At 42.4% G+C, this 7,625-nt stretch overlaps 2 long non-coding RNA genes across 3 annotated transcripts; one reads left to right on the top strand and one right to left on the bottom strand.

Annotated features, from left to right (window-relative positions):
* Positions 1–358: 358 nt before the first annotated feature.
* LOC122202123 lies at positions 359–6,215 on the bottom strand. Its single transcript, XR_006194474.1, has 3 exons — positions 6,079–6,215; positions 3,885–4,022; positions 359–444 (listed from the first exon to the last, which is right to left on the bottom strand). It is a non-coding gene; the product is annotated as an uncharacterized LOC122202123 (long non-coding RNA).
* LOC122202127 lies at positions 5,544–7,279 on the top strand. 2 transcript variants are annotated; one of them, XR_006194478.1, is made up of 2 exons: positions 5,544–5,698; positions 7,024–7,279. It is a non-coding gene; the product is annotated as an uncharacterized LOC122202127 (long non-coding RNA). The 2 variants fall into 2 exon arrangements; XR_006194476.1 differs by lacking the exon at positions 5,544–5,698 and adding an exon at positions 6,565–6,763.
* Positions 7,280–7,625: the final 346 nt, after the last annotated feature.

The raw sequence follows: 7,625 nt of genomic DNA, 5'->3' as shown, positions 1-7,625 counted from the left end.
TGTTAAACAAAATGATGGAAAAAGATAAAACAAGCTAACATTAATCCAAAAATTGATGAAGTGGTTTAATTAATACCAAAGTGCATTTCAAGGCAAGAAATCCATTTACCATGGATTGAGAGAATGTTCCATTAATAAGACATAGTAACACTAAACATGTGTGCAACTGGTAACAGAACTTCAGAATTCATGAGCAAAACCTTACAGAACTACAGAGACAGACACATTTACAACTATAGTTGGATATTTTCACACTGCCCTCTCAACAACTAATAGAACGCTGTTCTAGAAATACATTACAAAATATCAATAAGAACATTGCTAGACTTGAAAAGTGGTGTCCCCCATGTTTACCTGACTGCGTTATAAAGTCCTCAGTCCTACAACTGCTGAATCACATTCTTGTCACATACATATGAAATCTTTCCCAGGATAGACTAGAATCTAGGTGAAAGAAGGAAAGAAAGAGAGAAAGAAAGAAAGAAGGAGAGAAAGAAAGAAAGAGAAAGAAAGAAAGAACAAAGGAAGAAAAGTAATATCAATAAATAAAACATTTCAAAATACACAAAGTGTGCTCTGAGTACAGGGAATTAAATACGAAATCGATCACAGAAATGTGGAAAATCACCAACTGTATGGAAACCAACATGCTTCTCAGTAAAGCACTGATGGTTTCGTTGTTGGCGAAGATGAACGGCAATCAGAATTCTCATGCCCTCCAAATGGGACGTTTTGAACGTCAAGCAGTCGCTTGACGACTTGGTAAGTCGCTTCCCAAGGGAAAACAGTATGGCAGTTTGTGAACATTCAAAGATATTTGTACCACGTGACACAGATGCTACACATCTAGGCACTTACCCCAAATAAATGAAAACCTACGTTCACAGAAAAAACTTCCACGCAAACGTTCACAGCGGGCGTACCGGTCACGGGGCAAAAATGTGAACAACCCACAAGTCTCCCAGCAGGTGAATGGGTAGATTATGGTAGATCCATACAAGTCCGATGTCATTCGGCAGACAAAAGAATGGACCATTAGTAATGCAAACAATATAGATGGATATCAAAATAAGTTTTGAGTAAAAGAAGTCAAAAAAGAGAGTCGCAAATTGTGTGATTCCATTTACATAAAACGCAAACTGAAATGTCAGAAAGCTGAATGGTGGTTGCCTGGGCCCAGAGGCGAAGGGATGAGTAATGGTAGAAAAAGCTGGAAGAAATAATTATCATTGAGGATTTCAAACAAGAAAACTTGTAGGCCAATAAACATGTTCGGTGTTATGATTGTATTGGTGGTTTCATAGTATGTGACTGTATCTAAACATATCAAGTGGTCCAAGTTAAATATATGTAATTTATTGCAATGGCTGTTATAACCTGGTAAAACTATTTAAAAAACAACAACAAGAAATACTAAAACAAACAAACAAACAAACACAAAACAAAACAAAACAAAACAAAACAAAAAAACTACAGTGTTTAGGGATACACAGTTACTTAACAAACCTATAATGAAAAGTAAAGAAGTAAGGATATTCGATTCATAATCATTCACTAAGTTACATGCCTGTTTTTTTATTTTTTAAATGTTTTGATGTATATTTGAGAGAGAGAGAGACATAAAGTGCACAAGCAGGGGAGGGACAGAGAGAGGGAGACACAGAATCCGACGCAGGGCTAGATCTCAAGAAGAGTGAGATCATGACCTAAGCAGAAGTCAGATGCTTGACCTACTGAGCCACCCAGGCGCCCCCTAACAAGATTATTTTTAATATAAAACCACATTACACCCAATCTCGTAATTCACAGTTTGTGCCCAAGAACACGGGGTGAAGAGGCAAAAACGTGAATGTAAAAAATTCATGATTATTAAACATAGAACATAATACATTATTAAAACGGGTCTCAGTGAAATGGATAAGGCTCCTCACTTATGTATCTATGAATACTCACCTATCTTTTTGTTTGTTTCAAATGTTATTCTTTAAAGATTATTTTTCTGGAGCAGTCTTTGGTTCATGGCAAAACGGGACAAAAGTACAGAGATTTCCCGTATGTGTCCTGCCCCGACACGTTCACAAGCCTCCCCCATCAGTATCGCCACCAGCTCTGTGCATCTGTGATTCATGAAGTTGCACTGACATCTCAAAATCACTCTGAGTCCATGGTGTACCTTAAGGTTCACTCTTGGTGTTGTGCGCTCTCTGGGTTTGAACAAACGTGTGATGACAGGTGCCCATCGGTACAGCACCACACAGAACAGCTTCACTGCCCCGAAAATCCTGTATTCTGTTTACTCATCTCCACCCCCCAAAGCTCTGACAACCACTGATCTTTTTCCTCTCTCTGTCATTTTGCCTTTTCCAAAATGTCATATAGCTGGAATCATACAATATGTAGCCTTGTCAGAGTGGCTTATCTCACGGAGTAATATGTATTTAAGGTTCCTTCGTGTCTTTTCACAGCTTGATAGTTAATTTCTTTTTAGCACTGAGTAACATTCCATTGTCTGCATGCACTACAGTTCGTTTGTCCATTCGCTTCCTGAGGGACGTTTTAGTTGCTTCCAAGTTTTGGCGATTATGAATACATTTAAAATTTTTTTTTTACCTTTATTTGTGAGAGTCAGGGAGGCACAGAACATGAGCAGGGGAGGGGCAGAGCGAGAGGGAGGCACAGAATCCGAAACAGGCTCCAGGCTCTGAGCCATCAGCACAAAGCCCGACGGGGGGCTCGAACCCGTGAACCGTGAGATCATGACTTGAGCTGAAGTCAGAAGCTTAACTGAATGAACCACCCAGGCGCCCCGATTGTGAATACATTTTTATAAACATCTGTGACCAGGATTTTTGTGTGGACATAACTTTTCAACTCTGGCAACTACCAAGAAGCTCAATGCTGGGTCATGTGGTAAGAGCATGCTTAATTTTGAAAGAAACCGCCAAACTCTCGTAAAAACGTGATTTAAAAAAAAAAAAATGTCATATCCAGCACAATAATCTGTACTTCTATGTTTATCATCAGTCAATAAATTAAGACATCTCTAATGGTTTTTATAAAGTATAATGCCTATTTTTTAAGACAAAGAATATGGACAAGGGCATGAAAGTAAACAAACAAAAAATAAGTCAAGTAATATTTCTAGAAATCAGAGGAAGAGATGATTGCCCAAAGATACAGGACATTATCTCTAGAGCCACTAAAGGACTTCCCTGCATGCTTACTTGTGATAAGTGAACCCTCCTGGGCAAAAATCATCAGATTGTGGGTATAAACAATTCATCACACTGATTTTTGCTGGTGACTAATGAAGTCCCAGGAGAGCAGGACTCAGTCGGAAGGTGGGTACAAAATGCGGAGGGCCATTAGGTTACCGTGATAACAGAGAGAGTCATTTCCACCTCGATAATCTGAACCATCAGGAAAATGATCAAAGGAACAGGCAAAGGCCACAAATAAGACTGGCTTACCGAGGCACAGCTTGTACCTCCTCACCCGAAACCGTAATCAAGTCAATTCTGAAAGGGACTGCTGGAGAAGAAATATTTGCGTGGGGCTTATCACGAAAATGGAGTATAACTTGACAGGGACGTGAAGAAATCCCCCCAAAGAATTCCAGCCACAGCAGCCACGTGTGAAACACCGAAACCAGCTCCCCTGACCTCCAGCCCACAGGAAAATGCACGCAGGTCCTACAGAAAATGAGTTACACTATGGGAAGAGTGACCGGAAAGAAAAAAGTGTTTTCAGCAGGAAATAAAAAAGAAAAAAAGTATTGGGTGTAAATGACATGATATTCTTGGAGCAGAGTGTGGTAGTAAATACAGCTGCCAGGACGAGTTCTTACTGTGCTTCATGGGAACAAGGTGCCTTGCTCACGGTACCTGTGCGGCGACAATGATTAAACTCCCCACCAAAACTCGGAGCGCTGATGTCTGGAGGTGGCAGCTGAGTTTCTCTAGACCAACACCGCCCAGTGGGAATACAAGCCTCACAAGTAGTTTTGAGTGGTCGAGTGGCCACTTTTAGAAAAGTAAAGAAGAAAAAAAGGTGACATTAACCTTAATTATAAACGTTATTTAACCCAACTTACGGAAAAATTAGGATTTACACGTATAGCGATTATAAAAGGATGATAAATGACACAGTTTGCATTCCTTTCTTTCGTACTGTTTGAAATCCGAGGCACGTTGTATGTACAGAGCATCTCAGGTCGAACCAGCCACATTTACAGTGCCCTATAGCCTTGTGGCCAGTGGCTACATCTTTGGTCAACAGAGGGCTAGACCTTGGAGAGGTACAGAGGTACCCTCTTGCTGCCCCAGAGAACCTGGTACTCACAACCATACAGTGGAGTGATTCACTGCAAGGCAAGCTTCATTCGAGTGCATTTCACACATTGAAAAGTGTCTTAAAATTTCTTTGAATACAAGATTCCATCTCTAGGGTGGCTCCAACTCCAGCTCAGGTCACGATCTTACCGTTCATGAGTTTGAGCCCCGCGTCGGGCTCTGTGCTGATGGCTCAGAGCCTGGAGCCTGCTTCTGATTCTGTGTCTCCCTCTCTCTCTGCCTCTCCCCCACTCACGCTCTCTCTGTCTCTCTGTCTCTCTCTGCCTCTCTCTCTCTCAAAAATAGATAAACATTAAAAAAAAAAAATCTTCCCTCTCTAAAAAAGTCTGGAAATCGCCGCACTAGACCTTCTATTGCAGGTAAGACAACCCAGGGCCCCAAAGGTTAACTAATGGCTCACGGTCATCCAGACAGGGAATGCAGCCCTGGACCTGAAGCCAGCTCCTGACTCGTCACCTGGCATCACCTGTTGACTACGTGCCCACAAGAAAGTGACCAATGTCCTGTGAGAGAGTATGCGATCGATCATTATCTGATTGTTTCAGAAGCTGATGCGTTGCCACAAAGCAACACGATCATTAGAGAGGAGTCCTTCTGATTTTTGTTTGTTTGCTTTGTAGAGTTTATTTTAACGAGAGGTCACAACTTTTCTTTGGTTGCTACTTTTCTTTGGCCACGTAGCTTCTGTCTCACTTGTTCTGAAATGCAGCGAGGGAAATAAAATGATCCTGACTAACCTTCCGACATGAGAGTAAGGCCTGCTTGCTTTTATTTTAGAACTTCTTTTCATTGAAATAATTATAGGTCTACAGAAAGTTGGAAAGAGGATATAGGGGGGTCTCAAGTACCCTTCATCGAGTTTCCCTCCAATGGTTACATGTTACACGATTATGGTACAAGGTAGACACCAGAACAGTGACATTGCTACAGTGTGCGTGCCTAATTCCATATAATTATCATCCTTTGTGAAATTTTGTGTAACCGCGACCGTAGTCAAGATACAGACTCATTTTGTCACCATAAAGATCTCCTTTGTGTCGCCTTCCTCTCTACCACCGTCCCTAACTGATGGTAACCAGTAATCTAGTTTCCCTCTTTATGATGTTGCGATTTTGAGAACGTTATAGACATGGAATCATATGGCATAGAACCTTTGGAGATTGGCTTTTTCAGGGCCTGTAATGCCCTGGACATCCATCCAAGCCGTTGTCTGCCTTAGTAGTTGATTCCTTCATGTTGCTGAATGATATTCCCTGGTATGGCGGTACCATGGTGTGCTCAATCATTCACCTACGGAGGGACGTTTATTATTGCTTTTCAGCTTTGGACTATTTCCGATGAAACTGGTAAGAACAATCATGTGCATGTATTATATGGAAATAGGACTTCATTTCTTTGGGATACATGCCCAGGAGTGAAATAGCCGGGCGATATGGCCAATGTAGGTTTAGTTGTGCTAGAGAGTGCCAAATTATTATCCACAGTGGCTGTATCATTTTAGATTCCCACCACCAATGTATGAGAGATCAACTTTTTCTTCTTTTCATTTTTCCTCTTAACTTTTGGTATAGTTCAAGGGCACATTTATGCTTTTTGTGCACTGGATGTTGTGAGGAAATTATACCTGCGTATGAAAGACACAGCCCCCCCCAACAGTGGTCATGTTTGGCAAGGCATGGAGATTCATTGTAGACACCAAGACTGCTAACCCAGAATGCTCGATTACCTTATTTCAAATCGTGTAGGGTCTGTGTAGGCATTATGTGTGTTTCCATTTGGTTCCTTGCTGCTGTATCCGACAGATATTTTGAGTGTTTGTCTCATTGACCCAGAGTCGCTGTAGAGCAAAGGGAAACCTCTTGCGTTTGCATTTGTTACCTTTGCAAGCATTTTCAGTGAGGTAACGATGAAATGCCCTTTGCCACTCACTGGGCAGCATGTTGCCATAGCAACACATCATTCTGGAAGTTCATCAGTTCAGCTGGTCATTATCCCCAAGTAGCAGATAGCTAACAGATTATGAAAGTTCTTGCTCTTAAGTTGTAATTGAACCAGGGAATTACTTTGGTCTTGGCGCTGGGCGCTCAGCATTAAATTTATAGAGTAAAGGAGGATTCAAAGACAACAGGTTTTGGCTAGCGTATGCCTAAATAGGAAATTTTAATTAACTCAGTTTATCAGATTCAGCTACTGGCTAATTTCCCACCCCCCCCCCCAAAAAATATGTTAGCCAGTTGAAGCCTCTTAGTCATAAATTGTATGCGACATTCTTCTACCCCTAAGTATTATTTTAAACCATATTCCCACATCTCGCCCTGGGTTGATAAATTCCAGGGACGGTGGTCCTGGAGGATGTAGCTGGTCTTCGTCACTGTGATCTCGCTGGCATCTGCAACGGTGCCTGGCACACGGTAGGTGTTCGAGCAGAGCACAGGGTTCAGAGTGTGGACCCTGGGGCCCCACGGCCCGGGTTAGATTCCCGACTCCAACACTTACAGGCCACCTGGCCAAGAGCAGGCCAGTCACCCTCTGAGTCTCCTTCACCCTGGGGTCCAGCTCACAGGTTGGGGGCCACACGGTGAGCTTCTCTGTGCAGAGGGCTTGAACGGTGCCTGGCACGCGGGGCACATTATGTAAGAATCCGCTAGAATTATTGTCTTGCCACTTCCAGCTCGTGGATTATAAGCCCTACTCAAGTGTCGTCTAAACTGAACAGGCTCCTGCCTCTGTCCGTCCTCACCACACCCAAAGCTGGAGGGGAGATCCTGCCCCAATCCCCGCAACGTCTACTGCCTTATGGAAAACCACACCAGACCGCACACTCCTTTGAGTACGCAAAATCATGGGCTGAAACTTTCAGAGAAATTTGCCACGACATTTTCTGTGAATGGAAACCAAATTCTACTTAAAACAAGAGCACAATCGAGTCCTCTGAGTGTCGTTTCCAAGCTCTCATCCAGTTCTGTAGCTTAAATGTAACTCCAACTAGATGGAAAATTATTCTGCTAAGGAGGCAATTCAAGTTTCTGAAGGGAGATTACTTGCCTTTAGATTTATCGTATCTAAATTACAAAACAGTCACCCAGCTGGCAGTGTCGGCCGCCCTTCTCTGACAGTCACCAGGCAGGAACACAGAGTCTAAATCAGCCTCGCACCCCACTGGTGAAATTTACACTACGTCTGGTCCCATTAGTGTGAGTCGGGATGGTTGAGAAAAATCTATGCTAAGCACTTTTACAGTACATTAATTTAAAAGAAAAAAAGGGAGCTGTC

This window comes from Panthera leo, chromosome A1 (assembly GCF_018350215.1).
Source record: "Panthera leo isolate Ple1 chromosome A1, P.leo_Ple1_pat1.1, whole genome shotgun sequence".
NCBI classification, from domain to species: Eukaryota; Metazoa; Chordata; class Mammalia; order Carnivora; family Felidae; genus Panthera; species Panthera leo.
The sequence above is the reverse complement of the archived record's forward strand: the minus strand, read 5'-3'. Positions and strand labels throughout refer to the sequence as shown.